The sequence below is a fragment of the Triticum dicoccoides genome, chromosome 3B (assembly GCF_002162155.2).
Source record: "Triticum dicoccoides isolate Atlit2015 ecotype Zavitan chromosome 3B, WEW_v2.0, whole genome shotgun sequence".
NCBI classification, from domain to species: Eukaryota; Viridiplantae; Streptophyta; class Magnoliopsida; order Poales; family Poaceae; genus Triticum; species Triticum dicoccoides.
Window position 1 is genome coordinate 585,606,403 of NC_041385.1, and position 27,680 is coordinate 585,634,082.

Here is a 27,680-nt window from a genome sequence, read left to right on the forward strand (position 1 = left end):
AGCCTGTGGCCCGACCTCAGGGGCCCGCCTACTCCTCAGGATCGAGCCTCAAGAGGGGTGCTGGACTAAGGAATTCAAGGCGTACTTGCTTCAGGGCACCCTCCCAGAGAAGGAAGAAGATGTCGAGCGGGTGGCTCGCCAGGCCACCACATACTGCATCCAGGACGGCGAGCTCTACCGATGGCGCCCAAACGACATCTCCCTGTGATGCATCTCCAAGGAGCAGGGCTGCGAGTTGCTGGCCAACATTCATGGTGGGGATTGCGGGCATCACTCTTCATCATGCACCCTAGTGGGCAAGGCCTCCCGCGGCGGGTTCTACTGGCCTACAGCGCTCAACAACGCCACCGAATTGGTAAGATCTTGTGAAGCCTGCCAGTTTCATGCTAAGCAGATCCATCAACCTACTCAGGGCCTCCAGACTGTCCCGCTCTCGTGGCCATTCGTGGTTTGGGGGTTGGACATCTTGGGCCCGTTCCCTCGAGCGCCCAGGGGCTATTGCTACCTCTACGCCGCCATCGACAAGTTTACCAAGTGGGCGGAAGTGGAAGCTGTCCGCACAATCCCAGCTGGCTGTCCAGTCAAGTTCATCAAGGGCCTCGTAGGCCGCTTTGGGGTACCCAACCTTATCATCACCGGCAATGGCTCCCAGTTCAAGAGCAACCTCTTTAAAACATATTGTGATAACCTTGGGACGCAGATATGTTATGCTTCGGTTGCGCACCCGTAGAGCAATGGCCAGGCCAAGCGCGCCAACGCAGAGGTCCTGAGGGGCCTCAAGGCAAGGAGCTTCAAGAAGAAGCTTGAGGCTTGTGGAAGGGGCTGGCTCGATGAGCTTCCATCTGTGATATGGTCCATCCGCACCACCACGACCAAGCCTACAGGCGAGACCCCATCCTTCCTCGTCTATGGAGCCGAGGCAGTCCTCCCTCATGAGGTCAGGCATCGCTCCCCGCGGGTCCTGGCATTCGACGAGGCACGCTAGGATGCCGCACGGGAGATGGACCTCGTGCTGGGGGAGGAACGTTGTCTCCAGGCCTCGCTCCAAGCTGCGAGGTACCAGCAGGCGCTGCGGCGCTGCACTACAAAAAAAGGACACATCCGTGACATTTTGGGCCGAACGATTTTTTTTTCTGTCATACTTATGACACTTCTATGACGACAAAACCCGGTATCATCATAGATGTGGTGGGCTCCTACTTCTATGACAAAAAATCATGATAGAAATGGGCTTTTCATCCTGGGCGGGCCGGAGACGCAGCTGCATGACATTCTTTGGACCGTCCATGACGGAAAAAACCATGGTAGAAGCGAGGGCGAGGAAATTATCGGGGTGTTCCCGGTTACGGTGGGTGGTCAGGGTCGAGCGATACACGTTTCTCTCGTACACGTACGCGCGTTTGTACGAGGTGTTGGGCTCGAACTGAACCCGAGCAAGGCGTTGGGCTCTAACTGAACCCGAGCGATTGCACTGCAGGCTATGCATCGAGCAATTCCTTCGCTACTGCTGCTAACTAAAGCCGATCGATGCTGCCTCTGGATGAATAGTGAGCGTTGCGAGGGGGTGGATGAATAGTGAGTGGTGGGGGTGGATGAACAGGACCCCGTGACGTTGACTCTAGATGAACAGGACCCCGATCGATCGAGCTGGTTGGGGCTGGATGAACAGGACCCCGTGGAGGGTTGGATGAACAGTAGACGGTGGAGGGGAGGATGAACAGTATCCCGTGGAGGGGTGGTTGAACAGGAGCCCGTGGAGAGGGGTGGTTGAATAGTAGCCAGTGGAGTAGCACGCGGTGGAGGCTGGATGAACAGGAGCCCGTGGATGAACAGTCGCAGGTGGAGGCTGGAGGAGGTTGAAGGTGGATGAACAGTATCCCATGGAGGCTGGAGGAGTTCGACGGTGGAGATGAACAGTATCCCGTGGAGTCCCGTTTTGCGGTATGCCACACACCTCCCGATGAACAGGACCCCCGTTTCGACCGTAGCGCTCCAACACAAGTCCGTTTCCTCCGTTTTGCGGTACGCCTCACCCCTCCCGATCAACAGGACCCCGTTTCGACCGTAGGAGGTCAAACACAAGTCCATTTCCTCCGTTTTGTGGTACGCCAGACCCCTCCCGATGAACAGGATCCCGTTTCGAACGTGGCCGGTCGAACACAAGGCCGTTTCCTCTGTTGTGCGGTACGCCAGGCCTCGTTTCCATCGCCTGTTCCATCCAAGCTAGTTGGCTCCCACGCGTTTTGTTGCCTCCCGATGAACACGACGCATTTCGTTTCCTCCCCATGAACATGACGCATTCGTTACCTCCCCATGAACACGATGATGGTGCAGTTTCTCCGTTCCAACCCAGCCATGTACACGAGCCCTGGCCGTACGTACGCGCGAGTAGGCATTCGAGACCCCGCCCGTATGTACGTACGTGGCCGTATTTTCTTTCTTGCACCCTGGCTGTTGTACGTACGTGTACATGCTACGTGCGCGCCTCTACTACGACATGTGCGCGCCTCTACATCGACTAGTATGTATGTACATGTTCGCGACCAGAATGACAACGCTACGTACGCTTCGACCAGCTGGGTCCCGACTATCAGGCAATTCCTTGCGTGCGAAGATGTAGCTAGTGGTGCCCAGCAGTTAGGAGGGTGAATCGTTTTTTTTGTCCGGACGCACTTCCTTGCGTGCGAAGATGTAGCTGGTGGGTCCCAGCAATTAGGGGGTGAATCATTTTTTTTGGCCCGTAATATGGACGCACTTCCTTGCATGCAAAGATGTAGATGGTAGGTCCCAGCAGTCAGGGGGGAAACATTTTTTTCGTGAAATATGGTGGCCCGTCAGGTGGGTCCCTACTGTCAGGTGGAGGAATCATTATTTTCCGCGTAACAAGGAGGCACTTCCTTGCTGCGGCCGTGGACCCAGCTGTCAGCCTCTCCACGTACAGTCCACGTCTGATGGAAGTCGTTCCTTCACCATGTTGACCACACCGCGCCGAGAGCACCAGGGCGGTGGACGACGACGAGGCCTAGGAAGGGGACGACGCGGAGCCTGGGAAGACGCGGCAGTGGAAGCCCGCGCGGAGAGGAGTACGAGGGTTCACTGGTTCGGCTGCAGTGTGAGGCTGTTGTTGCCGCAGGGCCTGGCCAGCGGTGGGAATAGTAGGGGCGGTGAGGCCTCCGCGGCAGCACAGCCGGCCACGGGAGGTAGGAGCATGCGGCACGACCGGCGCTGCTTTGGGCGGCTGGAGCAAGAAGACTAGAGGTTGAAGAAGCACTACGGCTGTTGGATGGACATCGTACAGTCACTAGAGCTAGAATTGTTCATATTGACTAAGTTGACGAAGCCCTCCGTCCCCGTCAACTTAGTAGGACCACAAGTCAGCCTCCCACCAAGGCGGGTCCCAGTTAGCAGGGGGAGTATTCATTTTTTTGTGCATAATAAGGAGGCACTTCCGGTGGGTCCGAGCTGACAGTGGGGGGAATGTTTTTTTCACGAAATACGGTGGCCCGTCTGGTGGGTCCCAGCAGTCAGGGGGGAAACATCTTTTCGCGAATAAGGTGGCCCGTCCGGTGGGTCCCTGCTGTCAGGTGGAGGAATAATTATTTTGCGTGTAATAAGGAGGCACTTCCTTGCGGCCGCTATGGACCCAGCTGTCAGCCTCTCCACATACAGTACTCTTTCGATGGAAATCAGTCATTGACCACGTTGACCACGCTGCGCCGAGAGCACCAGGGTGGTGGACGACGAGGCCTAGGAAGGGGACGACGCGGAGCCGGGGAAGACGCAGCAGTGGAAGCCCGCGTGGAGAGGAGTACAAGGGTTCACTGGTTCGGCTGCGGTGTGAGGCTGCCGTCGCCGCAGAATAACAGGGGTGTGGGTGAGTAGAGGGATGGCCTGGCCAGCGATGGGAGTAGTACGGGGCGGTGAGGCCTCCGCGGCATCACAACCGGCCACGGGAGGTAGGAGCACGCGACACGACTGGCGCTGCTTTGGGCGGCTGGAGCAAGAAGACCAGAGGTTGAAGAAGCACTACGGCTGTTGGATGGACATCGTATGGTCACTGCAGCTAGAATCGTTTATATTGACTAAGTTGACAAAGCCCTTGGTACACGACAACTTAGTAGGCCCATAGCTCAGATTTGGCAGAGAACATATAGCCCATTTGCGATTTGTAAGAATGTACAACCCATTTTTTAATTCTAATAGAATTTACTACAGCCCATTTACAGTTTGTTAAAAGTACAACCCAACTTCTAGCTAGGATAACGATTAATAATTTCAAACAACCGCTCAAAACAGAATTCAAAAAAAATTCCCACATTTTGATGGGATCCGAAATATTTTTATCCGAAATTTCTTGTCAAGTTAAATATAATTTCAAAATAAAGTTGTATTATGTTAAAATCCAACGAAATATTGCGTGCGCAACAAGTAATGAAATTAAAATTTTCAGATTCAAAAAATAATATATTTTTTAAACTAATTATTTGTTTGGTGCATAGTTACTGCCCAGTTATTATAATTACATCCCATTTATTATTTCTTAAAGTCCATTTTTTTGTTAAGCCTAATGCATACCTCCTAGGAAAGTTTGCAACCCAGTGGGGCAGAGAATAACAATTGACCCGGATATTGTGTAAAACTATCGGCCCAGTTGCATTGCTGATGTTGAAAAAAGGCATGTGTAGTACAGTACAACCTAACATGGCTACTCAGCCCACATTCAGCGACACCGGAAAGGCTCAAACAAGGCTTCTGTACAAATTTTTGAAGTCACTGAGCTCAATTAATAAGTTAAGAAAAAAGTTAGATTACAGTGGAACCTAATTAAAAGCTGTCACGAGCAAATAAATAATTCAATGGGTCCCACTTGTGCATGTGTGGGTGTGTGTGTGTGTGAGAGAGAGATAGAGAGAGAGACCCATCGGTCGATGCTCGTAAATACATCTTTAAGCCATATGCATTGCTGATGCTCGGTAAAAACTTATATAGTTGACACAATCATATAGAACATCATAGCACACTGAACTTGCATACAAAAATTTCACGCAGGCGGCACAATCAGGATGGAAGCAGTGGATCGCTACGGGTAGGGCTATGTTGAAACCAACCAAGTCGTACATAACGGTTCATCGTCTTTATCAATGACAGGGAAATATCTTGAATGGTGTGCAAAGAAAACAATCAGACAACACAATAAGTTATGCTAGCGCATTAAGTTGACGTACGACCCTTTCTAAAAAAAGTTCAGGTAGAAAATTAGAACAAGTCACAATCAAATGTACTGGCATATCAGTGCTTCACACCCATAGGTTGGATTTAACTAGTATCTGACAAGATTCAGTTGTTACCTCAAATTAGAGCACATCCAGGCAGCCAACCCTACCTCTTCTCCCAAAGAAGCAGTGGTCTCCACCACGCGATGGAGTATTCCCTGTGCCATCCATCGTTCCGAGCAACACGGGGAAAGTCTGACGTTGAATCCTGTAATGTACATCGTCGATGGACCCTGGCACCAGCGGCGGCGGCATGACTTCGATTGATGGATTGACCACTTCTTCGACATGCACGAACACTCGATACAGGTACATCCCTAACGTGGTCCGTGGCGGCCTTGGTGGCGATGAATAGTACAACCCGGAACCTACACCGATATCTCAACACCAATCACCTTCGGTATGGTGAACGACTTCTTCATCCATGCCATAACTGTTAGAGCCCAACTATCTGGAGGAACAAACATACTTACGGGCTCACCTCCAAGGTCGGTGATAAGCTCATTCATGGACTCGCTATTCCAAGCACGTCGAGGAATGTCGTGGAAGGTAAGCTTTGTTAAAAACTCAAGCTCAGAGGGCACCGAGCCCCATCCTGGGTGCCACCGATCAAAGCTCATCAGCGCGCCATCGCAGAACAAACACTAGGAAGATTCGAACACACGACTGCAATCGAAAGTTGTCCGGAACCTGACGAAGAAATCAGCCGGCGGTGGACAGACTTTGATGAGCAAGTCACTTATTTGGATGTCGTGCGCAATGCCAAGAGCTTTGACAAGGTCGTCTGGCGAGACGGGAGGCCGGTTCCCGTTGATGGTTACCATCAGCACTTTGCCGGCAAACTGGTCGTCAAGCGCCGCCATGCCACTGTTGAGTGACAGCACACAGCGACCGAAGGCAGGACGGACCTCAGGATCTCCGGCTCGGAGATCCGCATTGACCGGCGACATGATAGTGCGCTTGAGTATAGGGAGTACAGGAGGGGGATTTGGGGGAACTGGAGTAGGAATCGAGATTCCAGAGGTGGGGGAGGGGCGGGAGATTGGGGATGAAAAGGTAGCATGGATTTTGAGCACGCGCCCATATGCTCTCGGCGCGCAAGCGCACGAAAACACCAGTGGCACCCACATGTCGGCCTAAGAGTCCTTATTCTTTCTTTTTTGGAGAGCCCGACCTTTTTTTGAGGAGCTTTTGAGAGTCCGGCCTGAGAGTCATAATGGACATGTTTGGCATTGCGTTACTACTCGGCCCATATTCAACGACACCTCATTGTCCCAAACAGGTGTACATCATCGAAATGACACTGAGCTCAAATTATATAACTTGAAAAAGGAGATATACTCTGAACACTGGAGAATGGTGATGCCCTCATTTAGCCCACAAGTAGTTCAAGACAATAAACAGTTCGAAACAATGATATATACAACATTCAAACACTGACTAGTGACTACTACTGACATAAACAACAATACATGATAGTTCATAAGAAGTATTGCTACACCACCAAAACGCACCCATCTGTAGCGCTCAGACTCTCGTGATCCAGATGAGAATGACATTCTAAACAGAGGCAACTATTACAGAGTAAGAGTGACATAGACGAGGATGACCAAATGACAAGGAATATGCATAACAAAAGAAAGAACTACCCATCCAGAACCAGCAGCAAAGACAACAAAGTCATTGGAAGAGATGATCCAACACCATCATAATTTCCAGCACCGCTTCAGCGAACAGTGATCCGGAGACACCAGTACTCCACCCTTTCGATGCAACAACCCAATTACCTATAAACCTGAAGGCTCGAACCACATCACTGCCTGTCATAATTGAGGCATCCAAGGATCAAAGTTAATCCGGATGCCTTTGTCATTCTCACCTTCTTTTGGCTGCAGGCTGTATCGTTGACAATCAGGGGAGTTTGCTCCCGAACTCCTAGGGCTCGCCGTGTAGACACAGTTTTTCATAGCAAACAGAGCCTCTCCGCCATCAAGGTCCTTGCCAACGGTGACCTCCTTGTTAATCACATAATTGAGTCTGAGAAACAGAGAGTGTGAACCAAGGATGTTTACCCGCCTCCAACTAAAAAATTACGAAGGCCCCAACAAGCTGGTATCCTGCTCATAGACGTAACAGCCACTGTCCAGATACTCACGTATTTCATGGTGCTTGTGTACAGTGGGGGATTTGCAATATAACTTTTCCGGCTCATGTGTCGGAATGATCATTAGTCTTTTGTCGTCGTATGATCGAGCGAGGAACCAATTGTGCTTCCCTATTTTTGGCAAAGGTGGTGTGATTACAAAGGGCAGTAACTGTAGGGACACTGCATCATATCAAAAAGGACATGCATTGTTAATGTAAGATCAGCATTGCTCAGAGTATGAGTAGGATAATGCAAGAAACAGCAGTGATATGTCCCTGTTGGAACTGGGAGGAAAATACAAGGAAATGTATACTGGGTTCGAAAATATAGAAGTGCCATGCATGGTTATACTCATGCTATCTCGCAATCGATTCTTCACAGGAAACTACCATGTCATGCATGTTATGTAATCATGTTCTGTCCTCACAAACAAATTCTTCAAGGTAACTAACAAACCTTGCATCGTTATATACTCGTGTTCTGTGGGCAAATTTTTTGTGAGGATATTATTCTAGCCATTGATTGCTGAAGGGTGAATATAGGTATGTACACATGGTAAGCATTGCAGGATTTCACTACTTCCAAATATAGAGTTCTCCATATGCACATTTACTTCCCTAATGTATGGTTAGATAAAACCAACAGTGTGGTGCATGTTTCTACATCATGAAAATGAGGAAACTAACATGGCCATTGATACACACTCATATTTAGTAGTAGTATATAGATTACTGTAAAATAAGGATAATATCTATATATTCCTAACCGTTTGATTATTCAGGGGTACAAATTGGTTGTAATGGCATGGTCACAATCGCATGAATTAACTCATTCCAAATATAGCTGATTTACGGCGTCTCTAATACATTTCCATAGTTCTACTCAAATTCTACTCAAATAGGGATATGCCAATCATCACAAAAAGTTCAAACAGTGTCATGGCATCATCATTAACATGAGAGGGAAACAACTTACACGCGCCGTCCCAGCAATACGTGGTGCCATCTGCTTTGTTGATTGCGTAGATGATGCCATTGTGTTCAATAGCATCACAGAAGTGTGTATCAGCTTTGACGATGATCCACTGCGAGCTAAGTCATCTCCAGCTAAAGAAGGCACCGGCGTAAAGATAGGCGAGTCCGCGGTCGAACAAGGCAATTAGCTTGAAGTCTGCGTAATTCGCATGTCGTGTGGGAACTTGGCAGATTACAATCTTCTGCAAAACAAGGTCCGTCTAACTGACGTGGTAATCTACATGACTTGGACCGCGATGGTAAAACTCTATATAATCCAACGGAGGAAGGATAATCTCATGGGAGGTCTGGAAGTTCACGAGCACCAAATTTTTACCATCTTCTCTGAAGGCAGCCATCAAGTGGGAGTTCATGCCGACCCAGTACATACCCGCCAAGAAGTTTCGGGTGATGGTGATCGGATCGAAGTCGAGGCAAATGATGTACGGCGACCCACTACATACTTGCAAAGAAGTTTCGGCTAATGGAGATTGGATTGAAGTCGAGGGGCATCATATATGCCTCCGTATCATGGTGAGCCAATCTCGCAAGACCAGATAGCAGCAAGCAGGGTGTCTTGAAAAGATTAGGCCTCGCTTCGACGATGGCCGTCTGCATGTCCCTCGAGCATGCAGCCAGTCGCAGGGCGCTCAACATATCCATACGCGAACAACAGAGGTCGAGGATGTCACTGGGAAGATTGCTCCAATCATGACTCATATGGATGCTGCGTGGTTCATGTTCGGCCATGGTGGAGTTTGGAAGGTGGGGGTTTTGGGGGGTTTGATTTACGGGGGAGAAGGCTGTCGGTGCCGGAGCGGCTAGCGAGGGAATAGTGGTACTGGGGGAGGCGAGCGAGGCGACGGTACACGGGGGCACAGTGAGATGGAGACGGACACAGAGAAGGAGATGGAGATGGAGTGGTGCTATGGGAGGGGAGAGGGAGACGAGGCGAGGCGCCAATGTGGTGTACAACGGCGGTGACAGACTGCACAGTGCACAGGGTGAGGCTGACTTTGGTAACCCGAACACGCCGCGTGTACTAGTGTCAGGCGCAGGGTGTTGTCACTTCACTGTGAGGACCGGATGAATAGTATTTTGACCATCAAGTGTAGCACAATTGTACTACTACTACTACTACTACTACTACTACTACTACTACTACTTGGAACATGAGTACTCCAGTATTGTATAGCGGAAATAGGTCTTCCGTGCTAGCATGCCTATTCACTTCATCCTTCAGGTATCATCCATATTGCAAGCAGAACCAAATTCTCATGCATGCGGAAGCGCGAAGATGGGCCTTTGATGAGGATAACCGTGTACTCCCTCCGCCTAGGTGAGCGCAACCTAGGTGGTTGTACATTGGACGAGAAAGAGCATCGGGACAAGCAAAACTTCCAACCACGGCACTATTACAAATGGAAGCAAAATCATCAATTAATACGTAGTTATAAAGATGCCTTTTCAGCTCTCCAAGAAGGCCCAATCAACTCCATGTCACGATGCATGCGGTGGTCGTTCTGGTGCATCAAGGACGGCATGCAGATTGTTCCACACTTGAGAAGAGGAAAAATGGAAAGGTAGAATGCATCAGCAGAGGAAGAGAACGCTGGCTAACGTGGCTGGGAGGGGATCGAGCAGGAAGTTAATGCTCCACACCTAAATGTTTTGGGAAAACCTGATTTTCATAAGGTGACTTACTCACCTAAACGGAGGGAGTATTCCTTAACTAGAGAATGTTGTGTCTCCCACTCACGTGCCAATATCCATCTAAACCAGCTATGACACATTTTTTTATCTGTTTGCATAGGTCCCACCTATCAGGAAGGATGGGCACGTACACGAACAGGTACGACTCATCAGTCTACCCGCATAGCCTTTTCGTTTAGTCTACCTAGCCGTCTAATCAACTACCTGCATGCCACTTCTCCCATTTACTTCTCCATCGGGAACCGATTTTCCTCGGCATCTTCACCTCCCCTTTGTCTTCATTTGCATCCAAACCCCACTGCGTTCACATTGTTTTAACCTCAGTTAGACTAGCCATCTAATCCTAATTCTCCAAACCATAGCCCTCCGTTCCAGTGGTTCCAAATGACGAAAGAGATCGAGATGCAGGTTTTTAGCGTCCAACATGTCCTTGTCGAAGGCTCGTTGAGCATAGTTGCCACCATCACCGTCCACCCAAGGGTTGTTCGGCAGTGGATTAAAAATGTATCAACTCCCTTGAAAAGGTGGAGACGAGGGTCATCGGTCTCGATGCAGAGTACATGGAGCGTGCCACTAGGAAGATCCAATGCGCCGCCGTCCTTCAGCTGTGCCTCGAAGATGATGTTTTGGTGTACCACATCATACACTCACCCTCCATACCAGGTGAGCTTCATGATTTCTTGTCTCAGGAGAACGTATACTTCTGTGGGGCAGCCATCGAAGGGGACAAACAGAAGCTGGAGCCGTACAACCTTGATTTGAAAAGCATCACTGACCTACAAACCAGAATCAAAATTCCTGTAGAAGATTGTGATAAACAGACACCATCCCTATTCGACGTAGAAAATTTTGTGCTCGGTACAAATCTTCAGAAGGGTGATGAGACGGTGGCATTAAGGTCATCTAGATGGGAGAATTATCCCTTGACGTACGAGCAGATAAAATATACTGCCCTCGATGCCCGTGTGAGTTTCGAGATAGCTGCAAGGTCCAAAGAGCTTGTTGCGAAGCCGTCTCCCACAGAAAATGAGAACAACAACAACAACAACAACAACAACAACAACAAGAAGAAAAGGTTGCACCAGCAGGAGGGCATTATGGATGGATGAACTATTTCCTCTCTTGTAAAAAAAATTATTCCCTCTCGTTGTATATTGATATAGATGGACTATTTCGGTGGTGTACATGTCTTTGGAACAAAGTAGTAGCATGGGTCCGCTTGACTATAAGGAACTATTTATCCGCATATATATCTTTCTCTGCTACTCCTTCCAGTGATCGGTATGCAGTGCATGTGTCCGTAGACATGAAAGCTTGTCCATGGAAGTTCAACTACGGTGACCATCACGTTTCATCCACTGCCACTCGCGATTCCCACGACGCCACTCCAACACATGACACCACATCCCCCGACGTGTGCCTCACCCCTCTCGGCCGCACCGCCCCTCTGCCTTTGTGTGCATGACATGTGGGCCACCTAAAATGCGGCGAGCATCAAGTTTCTACCACAGCCACACGCGATTCCCATGATGCCGCTCGAACCATGACACCACACGTCCCCTGACCTGCGGCTCACCCCTCTCGGCCCCACTGCCCCTCTGCCTTTAGGAGCATTACATGTGGACCAGTCACCTATCGGGTCCACATGTTAGTGACTCAAAGGCAGGTGTAGTAAGGCACTGAAGCTCAGTCCCGACGGCCCTAAGAGGGAAATATAACTCTTGCGCCAGGCCTTGTGGTGCTACCGCTGCATGAACTCGTGCCAAACTCGAGATTTGTTTCTTTAATATACAGGCACACAACATTTTAATGGACATTGTAATCTCAACATGTGATGGGGAGCTCTAAATTTGAATTTGAAACTTATAAACGAAAAGATTCAAAACAAATAAACTGGGAGAGAGGGAGTATATAGTAGGATGTGTCCCATACAAAATAAGTCCCCTGGTTTGTCACCGCGAAGATGCGGTTAGAAAGGAGCACAACGTCTTCGTACTCAAATGACAACAAATCGGCCGCAGACAGCATGGTCCTCCTTTGACCGCCATGTGCAAGGTTCGTGCTATCTTATTCAATCTCATCATGGTTCCATCGTACCAATTCATGCGGTGGCCCGTTGCATGGCCGATCCCAATGTTGGACAAAGGTTCTATGGGAACGGTGTCACCATTGTAAATGTTGTGCAAAATGATGTTGGTACCCTCCCGTACATATGCAAGCCAATCTCCACTCACACTAAGCCTAACATGTGAAACAGTGGGCAGGGGGAGAATTAGGAAATGGACACGGAAGTAGTCTTTAGAATGCATTTACTACATGATCAAACTCATCTTACCTGCTCATCGGAGGAAATCCGAGTGCCCCTCAACGTCGGCATCTCAAGCGGCGTCAACTTGTAACTATGGCCACGCCGCGCTGGAGAGACCCCCAAGGAAACATCCTCGTGCGTTCCACGAAACATCAAGATGCATTTGTATGAGTAATTTATCTTGTGAGAGAAAAGGATGAACGAGGGAAGGCCTCTAGAGATAGAGATAGACACTACTACTACCAATGTTTTGGCCCGTGCGTTGCAATGGATCCAAAGCAGTACTCCCTCCGTCCCAAAATAAGTGTCTCAACTTTATAATAACTCTAATACAAAGTTGTACTAACGTTGAGACACTTATTTTGGGACGGTGGGAGTAGAATAATACTTGTTCACGTGCTTGAAATATAAACACTCTAGTTTTGATATACATGTGTCAGCAGACATGACAGCTTGTCCATGGAAGTTGAACCACGGCGACCATCACGTTTCTTGTTTCTACCACTGCCACACCCACACGTGATTCCCACGATGCCGCTCCAGCCCACGGCACGACGTCCCCCGACGTGGACATGGATCCTCTGATGTGGCTATCACTGCCTTGCCCTGCCTTTCCTTCGCTGACAGGTGGGACCCACGCTTGGCGGTCCCACATGTTAGTGACAGAATGGTAGGATTGTTCGCATCAGGGGCTCCTCATCCCCCGACGTGCGCCTCATCCCTCTCGGCCCCACCGCTCCTCTGCCTTTGTGTGAATGACATGCGGGCCAGCTAAACTGCGACGACCATCAACTTTCTACCACAGACACACCCGATTGGACGCGGTTTGCCTGCTCCGCTGCTGTGCTCCGATCCGTACTCCCGCACCATCGAATTTTCATCCAGCGGCTGTGACACATTTCGTCTCGGGCATCAATCCTCGACTGGAGTACTTCTGTACTACAGGTAGTACCCGCCGGTGTGGCCATCTATGCCTCGTAATGCCCCGACACCCAGCTGTGAAACCCTCGCCACGGCCACGCCACCACCGGCCGGTTCATCTCGAACGAGTGAGTTGCGAACCACACCACCACAATAAGAATGACATGTGGGCCAGCCGCATTTAAGGTCCGCATGTCATTGACTCATAGGCCAGGCACTAAGCCACTGAAGTTCGGTCCCATGGGCCCCGAGAGGGAAATGTAACTCCTGTGGCAGGCCTTGTGGTGCTCCCGCAGTACGAGCTCGTGCCAAAACCGGAATTTGTTTCTTACTACTACCAACTAGTACTAGTAAGGTACACGTGCATTGCACGCATGAGATTCTGGTGGTTTGTGCATTATGCTTCTACATGTGGAGTTTTCTAGATTCTACATGTGGCAAAATCTGGTGGAATGTAGATCATATCCAACAGCAAGTAGTGCTCGGTTTTTTCATCTTTGTACCATTGGATTGGCTTCATCCAACGACCAACTTTCAAAGTTATTCACACACTATATAGGGGTATAGATATATAGATGGTTGGTTTGCAGCCTAAGGTTGCCACGCCTAAGCTTAGGCGTGCCACAATATCTTAGGCATGTGTTTGGTTCATTGCTACACTTGTGGCTTGCCACACTTTTCTAGCTACATGGTCCACATGTCATAGACTCAACTTCTTGCCAAATCTTGCCACACTTGTGGTGTCCATTTTGTTAGCCACATTTTTTGTGGCAGACACAGGGTTTTTTTTTGGTTTTAGGCCTAGCAATGCCACACTTTATCATACAATGTTGCCAAACTTGCCTAAGGTTAGGCGATGTTTGGTTAGTAGGGCTGTTTGAATTGTGACTATCTTTGCCATATATTGCCACATGATTTTTGCCACACTTGCCACACTTGCCTTAGTTGATTTGCTTTGTTAGCCACACTTTGGCTTGCCTAAGGGAATCTTGCCACACAGTTATTAGGGCCTGTTTGGTTTCTGACTAACTTTTCCAAAGATTGCCACACCTAAAGTTAGGCAAGTTTTACCAACTTAGGTGAGTGTTTGGTTCAAGCCACATCTTAGGCAATCCCCACTTGGGCCCCACATGGCATACACATAAAAAATGTGGCAAGATTCCCTTAGGCTTGCCAACTTGTGGCTCTCATTTTGATGAACTAACCTTAGGCAAGCTTGGCAAAAATGTGTGGCAAAGTGTGGAAAAGTGTGGCAATGCTAGGCCTAGAACCAAACAGCCCCTTTGTGTCTATGACATGTGGGGCTCACTGCTCATAAAAAAATCTTTGCCTTAGGTGTGGCTAGAACCAAACACCTACCTAACTTGGTCAAACTTGCCTAAGGTTAGGTGTAGCAAAGTGTGGCAAGGTGTGGCTAGGAACCAAACAGCCACTAAGATTGCCAAAGATTGCCACACGTAAGGTTAGGCAAGTTTGACTAACTTAGGTGAGTGTTTGGTTCAAGCCACACCTTAGGCAAGCCACACTAAGGCCCCACATGACATACACACACAAAATGTGGCAAGATTCCCTTAGGCTTGCCAACTTGTGGCTCTCATTTTGAAGAACTAATAACTTTGCCTAAGCTTAGTTGCGGCAAAGTTAGTCATGAATTAAGTTCAACCATGGAGTCTTCTAGATTATACATGTGGCAGAATCTAGTGGATGATATCCAACGGCCAGTAGTGCTCGGATTTGCCATCTTTGTACCATCGGATTGGCTTCATCCAATGACCAACTTTCAAAGATTTTCACACACTATATAGGGGGTATAGATATAGATGTGCCGGTCCGTTGCAATAGATCCAAAGTATATCTATTTAGTGGAGTGCACTCTAAACACATTATCTATTTATGTTTCTCTAACCTTTCGTAGCCATGCAACCAAGCCACATAAGCTTCATGGGTGCCCCCACATCATATTATTCATACTACGTTAACTGGAAAAAAGATAAATCACCCAAAACAAGATCTTCACGTTTTTTGTTCCTAAGATGTTGTGCCGTGCACGTACCTACTAGTTGTATAGTGGTAGTACTAGTAATATAGTATTAGGAGTACAAACTTGGTACTAGTAGGAGTAGTACTAGTAAGGAATGCTCCTACTCTATCAACAAGCCCCATCTGACACCAAATTTCTTGGCTTCCGTGCTACAGCTAGATCTTCCCCTCGTTTCTGTTTTCCAACCCGGCGGCGGGCGGGGTGCGGTTTGCCAATAGTCGGTTTGCTCAATGGTGGTCCCACATGAAAGTGAAAATGCTAGGCAACACACCTTCCCTAAGCTATGTATCATGCCAGACAGGTCATGGAGTACTCCCGATTCCCGGGCGTGTGGGGGTGCGACGCGAACGCGGCAGGCCTTTTCCTTTTACTAGCAATGTGCCCGTGCGAAGCAAAGGATCCAAAGTAGTAGAATAGTAGTAATTGTTCACAAACTTGAAAGAAATCACTCTTGTTTTGATATACTCCTAATATAATACTCCCTCTGTACCTAAATATTTGTATTTTTAGAGATTTCAAATGGACTATCACAGACGGATTATGTAGACATATTTTGAAGTGTAGATTCACTCATTTTGATCTGTATGTAGTCACTTATCGAAATCTCTAGAAAGACAAATATTTAGGAACGGAGGGAGTACTTCTCACTCAACATATATTTCTCAGGCTGTTTTGATGAGGTAACGGAGGGATGTGGTTTCTTTCAAGATAATAAGGGGTTTTCTACAAATTGGAGCAGAGAAGTGGGTATTGTTGCAAAAATGCCACAACTTACCTCACAGCCATTAGATGCAGATCTAATGGTCAGAAACGACGGATGACAGACACACCACCATCACCAACTGAGTCTTTTATAAGGAAAAAGTAGGAGTAGAGAAACATGGATAAATTGTAACATTTGGTTCTGCTCCTTGGCAAGATCGATAGATAGAAATAACGATTGGAAACGCTAGGGAGGGGCTATTTCCACCAGATAAGCAAGGTACGTAGTACTAGGTTAGCGCATCGTCAGTTTGGTCACATGCGGTCCGACATGTTCTAGTGCTTGTAGCAAGATGCCCGCGCGTTGCACGAAGTTGATGGAAAAGGTAAGCACAACTTATAAATTGACGGATGGAGCACTAGTTACAGTGATGCATATAATTAAGCAAAGGTATCGCACATGTCGGTATTGACTGGAACGAGAATGCAACAACATAATAAGAATTAAGGCCACGATGATGCAATCGCATTGGTGGTTACAAAAGGCAAGAAGAAAGATGGATCCATGAATGTACGACCTCCTCCTCCTCAACTTAGTGCACCGGGCCACCGACCGGCGGCTAAGGAGTGGCGGCTTTTATGGCAAGGTCGAGGTGCTTCTCAGCAAAGGCATCCAAGGCTTACAGCCGATTGAGGAAGGCCGACGTCGTAGCGTCCTCACTGGCCTTGTAGATACCTATGTACACGGTTTGCTCGTACACGTGGATGTGTAGGTCGACGAATTCTTGCAGGGCGAGGCGCCTTGCGGCGAGCGCGACCTCCAAGTAGACATTATTCGTGGCGTTGGCGGGTAGTCGCAGGGCCACCAGTGCTTGAAAGAGGTTCCGGCCATGGAGGACGATTAGGGTGGCAGGCAATGACGAGCCCGGGTGCGCCGGCTTGAGGAGTACGGCGATGTCGTCCGCGAGCTTCTTGAGGATGGTGAACTTGTTGTTAGTGGCAACAATCATCTGGTCCAACCGAGAGTCATTGTTGGCGTCGACGACGGCCATCCACCAACTGGTCTCCAACACCGTTTGGAGATGATCCTCGGCGCCATGCCGTAGGCCGGCGTCGTGGACCATCTAGCACAGCCGCTGGCCACTCACGTGCATCGCCGCCATGGGTCTGGAGTGAGCTCTTTTGCACTTAGCGTAGGTGCTTAGGCAAATTCTTAGGTGCGTACGATGTGGTAGATGCATTGCAATGGAGGGGCGCTTTTATATGAGGGCAATGAGGGCAATGAGGGCAAACTGCGTTGCATTCACATCGTGCAGCCTCTTTTCCCGGACCTCCTCCCATTACTTCCCTCATGCATTAATTGAAGGAGGATGCATTGGTCGTTCAACATTTCGGGAACCGCTACTCCCTCCCTCGTCGGCATTAACGCCGTATCGGGAACTGCGCGTCAAATCAAATACTCCCTCCGTCTAGGTGAGTAAGTCATCTTATGAAAACCAAATAGTAAACACATAGGCGCGGTGCATTAAATCTCACATTGTTTCTTAATTTTTGAGATAAATAGAGGAATCAACCAATAAGAGATGTGGGGCTTGTATGCTTTTAATGACTTGAGACTATCAAACATGACATGCAGTGGTCAGTTTGTTGCACGCAGTGATATTAATAATGCTTAGTATCATATATTAGTATCATGTAGTACTTTATTTATTGCCATGTATGACACATAGTAGAATAGCATTTATTATGATATGGTATCATGATCTGATACTCAACTCTCTCTTTCTTCATTTAATTGTATGACACCTCATCAAAATTGCCTAGTTGGCATGCATGATATAGCTATGATACTACCATTACAACCAGCCTTAGCACATAAACATTAAGTTCTCTCGTTTTCCTCTCCACCTTGGTCACCTAGACGGAAGGAGTATACTATACTATTTAAAAGTCAAGGGCGGGGCTTTTCCTGCGCGGTAGGCGGGGCAGTTCCGCCTAGTCAGTTCGACAGAGACGCGAGAAGATGAGGGAGTAGGTTGCTGCAAGCGTAGGGCTATGTGATTTGACGGCGAGTTACTGCTGGAGAGGTGGGGCCCCATGATTTGACTTGCCATTATCATTTTAACTGCGGTGCTATGACCGGCGTGAGTCTCTCGACTCCTGACCACCTCCTCACAGGTGCCTCTCCCAATGCTCCACCATGTAGTAGAGGCTGGCTCTTGCATGAGAGCCCACTTCTCCACTTTTTCTTTGCCTCTCTTTCCTCCACATATGCAAAAATGCCATGTAAAGCGCACTATTGTACTTACTTGCTCCTACAGGTGCTAAGCTTGCCACATAGGCATAAAGTCTGATGTGACAAGTTAATTAAGAAGAGAGAGACTAGTTTGGTGACCCAAGGAAGAAACGATGCTAAGCGCGTGTACCTAGGTGAAAAGACAATTTTGAGTCTATAGCTAATTAAATGAAGCAAACTTAGCAACAAAAAACTACTAATAAGCACCTATGCATTGGGGACTTGATTGCTAAGCCATTTAATGCCCTTAGCACCTCATCTAAGCACCATTTCACTGGAAGAGGTCACTCCTTGGCAAATGCAATAAATACTACTCCCTCTGTCCCATAATATAAGAACGTTTTTGGCACTACACTAGTGTCAAAAACGTTCTTATATTATGGGACGGAGGGAGTACGAAGAAAAGATAGAGAGAAGTAAAAAAAATACACTTATAGCCAACCTTATAGCTAACCTTGTTGTAGTATGAGTGACTAAGTGATGACATGCCAACATCAGATAGCCTAATGCACCGTGTTAAATCTCCAAGGGCGCGACCACGCGAGCGATGCGACGACTATGGTAGGTGCGACCATGATACGGGCTGTTGGCAGCCCTTGGATCTGAGATCAAATGGTCGCATGCTAAGTTGCTGAAAATTTGCAGAATAACCCTCCAGGATAGGATATTCACCCATAGGTCTAGAATCACGCCATGCAACTATTTGATCTCAGATCCAAGGGCTCTTGGAATCTCGTATCATGGGAGAATGGAAAGCCACTACCCTGCCATTCGCACGCTGGCAGTTCGCTCCTACTCGTCCCCGCACGTCCTTTAATATTACGACGGTTCGCTCCTAGTCATCCTGTCCTTTCACATTACGGCAGTTCCACTAATCCTAACCCTCCTCCCAAATCCATGGCGTCCCAAATCTCCATGATCGGCGGTGAGTACAAGGTTAGAACCATCACCGGCAATGAGTTCGACGTCATCTACACCCGTTCTTCCGCGATGGTGAAAGGATGCCTTTCTCGCTTCATACGCATGTTCTAAAACTCAAATGATGAGTGGGTCTCTGGGCTAGATGTTGGGTACACCACAATCTTGGGACGAGAGAAAGATCTAAAGGAGGAAGAGAGGAAGAAGCCCGCCGTGATCTAGGTTTGTGTGCATGACTTATGCTTGGTCTACCACATATGCCATGCTGACGTTGAATGCCTGGATTTTAAGAACTTCCTCAAGAGCAACCTAGTCAAATTCGTTACTGTAGACTTTAGGAACGACAAGGATGTCCTGGGTCGGATAGGCCTCGTTGTAGGCAACCCCTTCGACCTCCAGAAGAATCGGTTGCTGCCCTCCAGTGTCCAGCCTTCAATGCTGACCCTGGCAGGAGCCATGGTTCATCCTTCGTACGGTAAACTGGAGAAACCTCAATACACGTTTCTTCTTCATGCATGGCAGCAGAATGTACTAGATATAGAACACATCCACTATGCTGCAATGGATGGCTACCTTTGTTTCAATATCTACAAGGGTTGGATGAAGAGCAAGAGCCAAGTGTGCGGTTCAGGCAAAAAGTATTGGCCAAGTGGAAGAGGGACAAGGACAAAGTCAAGGACGTGGACGATGACTCCGAGTAAGGTGGCAGTGTCATTGCTCATGGTGGTTCTATTGCAGTGTCTACCAGAATAGTTGCAAAGTTTAATTTCAGGTGTGCTTAGTTTAATTTGAGGGGTGTGTTGTGCTGAGCCCCCAGCAGAACTATGTTACGTTTCTTCTCGTTACTTTAACTCTTCAGTACGTACATACTAGTATTTCTTACATTTCATCTTTTAGTTGGTATAGTACTACCACTCGTTTCTTCACATTATATACGTACAATATATATGGCCAACATCATATAGCCAGCAGTTTAGTTGTCAAAGAATTTCAGGGTGCTTAGTTTTGTCAAAGAATTCCAGGGTGCTTAGTTTTATTTGAGGGGTGGGTTGTGCTAGACACCATTATTGTGACTAGCCTTTTTAATAGTACTATATGCATAATTTGGTGACGAGTGCTCTCTATGTGTACCACCTTTTTTTAATTTCAAGTTTTGCTCCACGACGCAATCCATCGATGCTACTACTCTACAAAAGTGGACTATATACAATTTTTAAAAGGCTAGAGGGCGGGGCAGTCTAGCTTGGTCAGTTTCACGAGAGGAGAGGGCCTTTGAGATTTGACGACTCATTACTGCTGTCAAATCGAATAGTACTGCGTCGCCTGCTGCACGCCCAACTGAACACACCTCCTCGCCTCCATTAAACCCCTCTGTTAAACCAGCATGCAAACCAAGAATCCTACTCCGGCCACACGTCCGTTCATGAGCGGGCCGGAATTAAACGCAACATCGATCGAGCTCCTCCCATCCGCCCTCAGTTTAAACGAGGCCAGACGCCGGCCAAGCTCCTACCGTCTGCCCTCTATTTACACGAGGCCAGACAGACAGCGGGCAAGAATCGCACCCCTCTGTCGCTCCCCCATCTCCTCCTTCACCATTGCCTCCACTCTTCCGATGGCTTCTAAGGAGCCGTTCTCCGGCATATTAACCGGCTGGGTGGCCCGCCGAGCCCTCCGGATACGGGCGAGGCCGCTCGGTGCTTCACCAACCTCGCTTGGCCTGACGGAGCCAGTTGCCGCCCCAAGTAGGTGCGTGGTTCAGCAACTCGCCGCTCCAGTTCAGCTCGATGAGGAGTGGCGAGTTGCTCCACGCCGGCGCGGCTGCGAGCACGCTGGTACGGGCGTCGTCGCTGCCGCGTCGTATCACGCCACCAGCGTCTGCGGTGACCGTGCCCCCCGTGTCTGTGGGCGCGGCTCACGTGCCTGCGGCAGCGCCATGCAGGCAGAGACATAATCCAAGTGCGTGGAGAGTGACGAGTCGGTGGCCTGCTTCTCCGTGTCCGCCACCATCATCAAGGAGAAGTAGAACACGGGAGGCCGCCGCCACTTGGGACCCATGAAGGCCACCGCCGAGGCGACGACTGCGCATTCAGGTGGTTTCTTTGCTGCTTCGTCCCTTCCGAGGACCTTCGTCGACCCCGCAAGTGTCTGACGGACATGAGGAAGACAAAGGGATCCGCGGGCGGCCATTTAGATTATGTACTCCCTCTGCAGCTGGCGGGAAATATTTGTTCTAAGAATGGATAAATTGTATGTATCTATAACTAAAATAAGTCTAGATACATCCATTTCTAGGACAAGTATTTACGGACGGAGGGAGTATTAGTTATACCAAGAGAGCCGGATTGGCACCGCTTAGTTCATGTAAATGTAATGAAATCCATCGTTTATATGAAGATCCGGCTTTTTTATACGAAATCCTTCATGCTTATATGAAATCAGTCCGTGTTTTCACGAATTTCATCTGGTTGGATAGAGTTGTGAAAATGTATGCCGCTGGCGTTTGATGTCGCCCTCCGCGGAAGGAAGCAGGAGGAAATTTGTCGGCTGCCGTTGGAGATGCTCTTATGATGGAAATAATAGAGTGACATCCAATCCATTTGAGTTAATTGCCTGTATGATTGTCCCTCTATAAAAAGTTAATTACATGTACAGTGTACACGTGACTTGTAGGGTGGCTACAACTTCGTACAAAAAGTTAAAAAGAAACAAGTCCATCCTTAATCTTGTATTCTAAGTACTCTGTGGGTTCCACTGTGAGTACAGTAGCGAAAGAAGTATATATTAAATAAGTAATATATAATATAAAAATCTAACGTTAAAAGACAGAATTCGAACTCATGTCATCACATTGCAAGCATCCGACGCTAACCAGTCCAGCACATTTTTGTCGTAGACCATGCTGGAGATATACTCCATGTCTACTCTTATACTCCATTCGTTCCTAACTATTTGTCTTTTTCAGATTTCAAATGGACTACCACATACGGATGTGTATGTAGACATATTTTAGAGTGTAGATTCACTCATTTTGCTCTGTATGTCTTTTTAGGAAGGGGTCAAATTTGTCCTTGATTTATTTATGAGGTATCCAGATGGCACTGCACCGCCAAGAAAAGAGGGCAACATCAAAATTATGGACTACTTTTTTGAGTATGTTGGTAAGGTCCGGTCATAGTCACTTGTTGAAATCTCTAAAAAGACAAATACTCCCTCCGTCTGGAAATACTTGTCATCAAAATGGATAAAAGGAAATGTATCTAGACGTATTTTAGTTTTAGATACATCTCTTTTTATCCATTTTGATGACAAGTATTTTCAGACGGAGGGAGTATTTAGGAACGGAGGGAGTAGAAAACAGAGTTGGTGATGCTGGTGTGCGTGCCATCCTGCAATATAGGCCGTCGGATTTATATCTAAAGGATAGGAAAGAAACTATGGCAATTTTGCAAAATATACCCACACGCCTCTCCACATTCGCAAATAAGGCCTTCCCTTGTTCAGCCTTTTCTCTCACAAGATAAACTACTCATACAAATGCATCTTGATGTTCCGTGCAATGCACATGCAGCTAGCTAGTTTCTTTTAAAATAGTTGCTGCAATAATTGGGTTGAAGTGATATATTTTATGTTTGCCCCGAATGATTTTAGATTCACTAGTAGTAACAAAGAAAAGGTTGCCTTGTTAATTAACAGAAAACAGGGTGAAAATTATCACATGAGGCCGGTAAAAACAAGGCACACTAGGTTCAGTGTCATCGTCACTACAATTGTGCGCGCGCGAGAAGTCTACATATCGAGGGGGCTACCGAGCGAGGCACCGAGACACAATGTTTGAGAGAGAAACCAATTGACAGATTATGATCAGATCGAATTGTCACCCTTCTGCTGTCATTGTTGGGGGGGAGAAAGACGTATCGAGAGTGTGCGTGGTAGGCGCAGAGGCACAACTAGCGAGTGTGTGTGTATGTGTGTGTGTTTGAAAGAGTAGATATTTTATTATCAAGATTGAGGCGCCACCCCACTCCTTCGGTGTCAGGTAGTGTGTGTGTGTGTGTGTGTGTGTATGTTTGAGGGAGAAGCCAGTCGATAGATTAGTATCAAGATCGAGGTGTCACCCTACTCCTTCGGTGTTGGGAAGTGTGGGTGTGGGGGGGGCAGTGACATTCACATATCTCTACTCTTATAAAAAAATAGAGTTGATGATGATGGTGTTCCTGCCACCCTGCAATATAGGCCATCCGATTTATATCCAACGGATAGGAAGGAAACTATGGCAATTTTGCAAAAAGATACCCACACCCCTCTCCACATTTGCAAATAAGGCATTCCCTCATTCATCCTTTTCTCCCACAAGATAAACTACTCATACAAATGTATCTTGATGTTCCGTGCAACGCATGGGCATCTTGCTAGTAGGGAGAAGGAGTTTGTGTGACACAAATCTAGCTATATTAAGGGATAGGTAGATAGCATTTGTGCGAGGCATACTTAAAGCATCACGAAGATAAACAAACGGTGTGCATGCAAGTGCTGGAAAAAAATGAAGCGAGAAACAATGTGTGCACGCGCGCGCGCGCGTGTGTGTGTTTGTGAGAGAGAGAGAGAGAGAGAGAGAGAGAGAGAGAGAAATCTCAAAACAAAAGGTGCTCTGTTGGAATCCCATTGTATGTATTCATATGGTTCTGGAACTCGAGTTAACCTTAGGCATATTGTGAGAGACATTATTATACTTTGAGACATTAGTGGCTGTGGGTGGGCGGAATTAAAGGGGTGGGCGTGTTAGATAGAGAGAGCGTGTGTGTTTCTGTGTGAGAGACTTGTAGGATAGGGTAGAAAGACGAATTTAACCTTGACGGAGGGAGAGAAATACATGAAGTGCACGTGTGTGATTCTGATGCCCACAGGGAAATGAGATATGCATGCGTGTGAGAGAGATTGCACAATTCATTCACGTATCACTATCTAGCGATCGTGGACGTGCATCGCTTGAACATAAGTCAATATCTACTTCGTATCATGGCCAAAGGTACAATATCGATTCAACGCTATAAAGATTGGACACTCACATATCACATTTTTTTCTATTTAAATAAACCTTCTCAGTTGTGCATGCCAAAGTTACAGTGATGTTTCTTCAAACAACCAATGTAGCTATCATGTACATGCACCATTGTTACACTTGCATTCAAATTCATTAGTCTTGGATGATTTAAGTTTCTATTTTGAAGTAATATATGTAATATTCATAAATGAATTCAACGGGTACGCAATTTATGAAATGGAGGCTATGTAATCATATGAGGTAACACTTTTAAGTAGCGGACTACAATATCCATTTCTTTTTGTGCGCCTCTACACTAACACGTCAATGCATTATGTTTAAAGTAAATAACCAATGGCACTAAATTATCTATTTGCACGAGAAATACATAGGTTGAGCGTTTGATCCCTTTTTTGTGAACGCGCCACTTCCCCCGTACGATTGGTCGCGCTCGTGTGAACGTCCAAGTTATCGGCGCATCATCCCGAGTTATTGTCTTTTTTTCTGGGGTGGACTTCACACCAGTTATTAACTGCTGATGCGTGCCCCGTGTACGCAATCTATCATGACCTTCCCGCTAGCACGGTCCAAAATTAGTTGAAACTAGATACGAACGATCCCGCGGGCGGCAAAATCTCCCGCCTCCTTCTAAAATTTCTGCCACCTTAGTCTTTAGCATGCAAAATTCCCCTTTTGTCCTTGGTGCACGGAGACCAACAATTACAATACCGCCCTCATCTACATAATAGGTCGGGCCTGCTTTGGTAATTTCCGGTTCCCCCACTACACGGCACCCCCATTTCCTCTACCCCTCCCGCAAACTCCACAACACCAGAGCATCTTACATCACGCCGTCCGTACTTCATTGCCCTTTCTCCCCTCCCCTCTCGAAACCCTAGACTGCTCATCCACCGGCGTACCATAGCCCATTCACTGCCAGCGGCGTCCACCTCGCCGGATCTTCTTCTGTGGCCGCATCTACCCCTCCCACCTCCCCTAGACACAAGTAGACTGCTCATCCACCACTGTACCACAACCCATTCAATGTCGGCCTTGTCCACGGCGCCGGATCTGCTTCGCCGGTACTCTCGTCAACCCCGCGCATCTGCAGCAGCTCATTCGTACTCCCCACCAGAGACGCTTCGTCCACACCCCCCGGAGCCGCCCCACCGACGCCCCTGTCGACGGCCTCTGATCCTCTTTGCCGACACCTTCCTCAACCCTACCGGAGCTGCTTCGCCGACACCATCGTCAACTCTACCGGAGTAGCTTCGCCTATACCATTCTCAACCCTACCAGGGCTGCTTTGCCAACTCACAAGTCCACGGCCTCAGATCCGCTTCCTTGCGCCCTCATCCAACCTACCGGAGAAGCTTCTGACGCCCCATCCACGGCCGCAGATCCGCATCGTCGACACCATCCTTAACCCAACCACCGGAGCAGCTTCTGATGCCCCGTCCACGGCCGCAGATCCGCATCGTCGACACCATCCTTAACCCAACCATCGGACCAGCTTCTGACGCCCCGTCCACGGCCGCAGATCCGCATCGTCGACACCATCCTTAACCCAACCACCGGAGCAGCTTCACCTATGCCCTCGTCCACGGCCACAGATCCGCTTCGCCCACACCGTAGTCCACCCTATCAGAGTCACTCCACAAACACCCTATTCGATAGTTCTAGATCTCCTTACCGGACCCCGACAGCCAGCGTAGCGTCATCACCCTTGACATTTCTAACCTGATTCCCACCGTTTGGAGAGATGCACAGCACCCGCCATGGCCTAGGTACTTGTCACCTTTAAACCCGTCCAGCATCACCTACCCGATGTACTTCAAATATACTAACCGGTCGTTGTTACATGTTATGCCGCTGGCAAAAACTACAAGGACGATGTCTCTTCTGGATCTAACAGCTTGGCTAACCAAGATCCTGGACTGAGGCATTGCTATGATCTTGTAAGTGCGTCTCTCTCTCTCTTGTATTGTTCTGTGCCTGCCATCGTGCTTTGCTAGGATTTTCGACCAGTAATCCCTTTGTGCAGACAATGATTTCTACTATGGCTGCTAAATTAGATATGTAGATGTCATACACGATACTACCTCGTACCTCCGTTCCTAAATATAAGTCATTCTAGAGATTTCACTATAGGCTACATACGGAGCAAAATGAGTGAATATACACTCGAAAATGCATCTATATACATCTGTATGTGGTCCATACTGGAATCTCTACAAATACATATACTTAGGAACAGAGGCAGTACATTACACAAAATCGTAGGTGGCATGTAGGAATTCCAGTGCACTACATTAGGCTCCCTTAGAGTGCCTGCTAGTCCAGCACACAGAGTCATGGCTAGTTTATGCTACGCACATAATCGTTAATTGGTGGTTTAAATATACGCAAGGGATATGCAATGTAGTATCATGTAGAGATGTCTGAAACTAGTCGTGTCAACTTGCAGATAGGGTTACACAATGAAAAAGTATAAGATGTATGTGGCAATTTCATGGAACATTGCAAAAAAAAGGAGAAGCAGCGGTGAGCCTATACAGTGTGCTATGGTACGTCACTCCTCCATTGCAATCATCATGACATGTTATTTGTATGTCAGTTCTATTAGCCAAGTTTCTTAGGGACGGTTATTATGAGTTATCCTAAGAAAATAAGCACATGTGAATATAAGCTCCATGTAATAAGCCAACCAGTTCTTTTCATTGCATTTTCAGCTTATCTTTGGTATGATCAGTGGAAAGTCTAGATTGCATTATATTTTTTCATTTTGCTGCCCATATGAAAATTAATTTGACTTGCAAACATCACAAATTGAACCCAGTGCAGTAATTAATATGATAGGAAAACAGACCATCACTATTTGCTCAAAATGCAAATACAAAGATACTATCTACTTGGCACAATTTAAACAAAGAACACATGACCCACATTTAAATGAAGAACAATTATTTATTAAAATTTGATGGTCCAAGTGGCTGGTTATTATCATATAGTAGCACCACCTGAAAGCATCATATAGCAGCAGCAGCAGCTCATAGCAACTCATCATACAGCTGCAGCAGTGTGTAATTCATCATATACCAGCAGCAGCTCATAGCAACTCATCATATAGCAGCAGCAGGAGTAGCTCATAGCAATTCATCATATAGCAGCAGCAGGAGCAGCTCATAGCAATTCATCATATAGTAGCAGCGGGAGCAGCTCCTAGCAATTCATCATATAGCAGCAGCAGGAGAAGCTCATAGCAATTCATCATATAGCATCAGCAGGAGCAGCTTATAGCAACT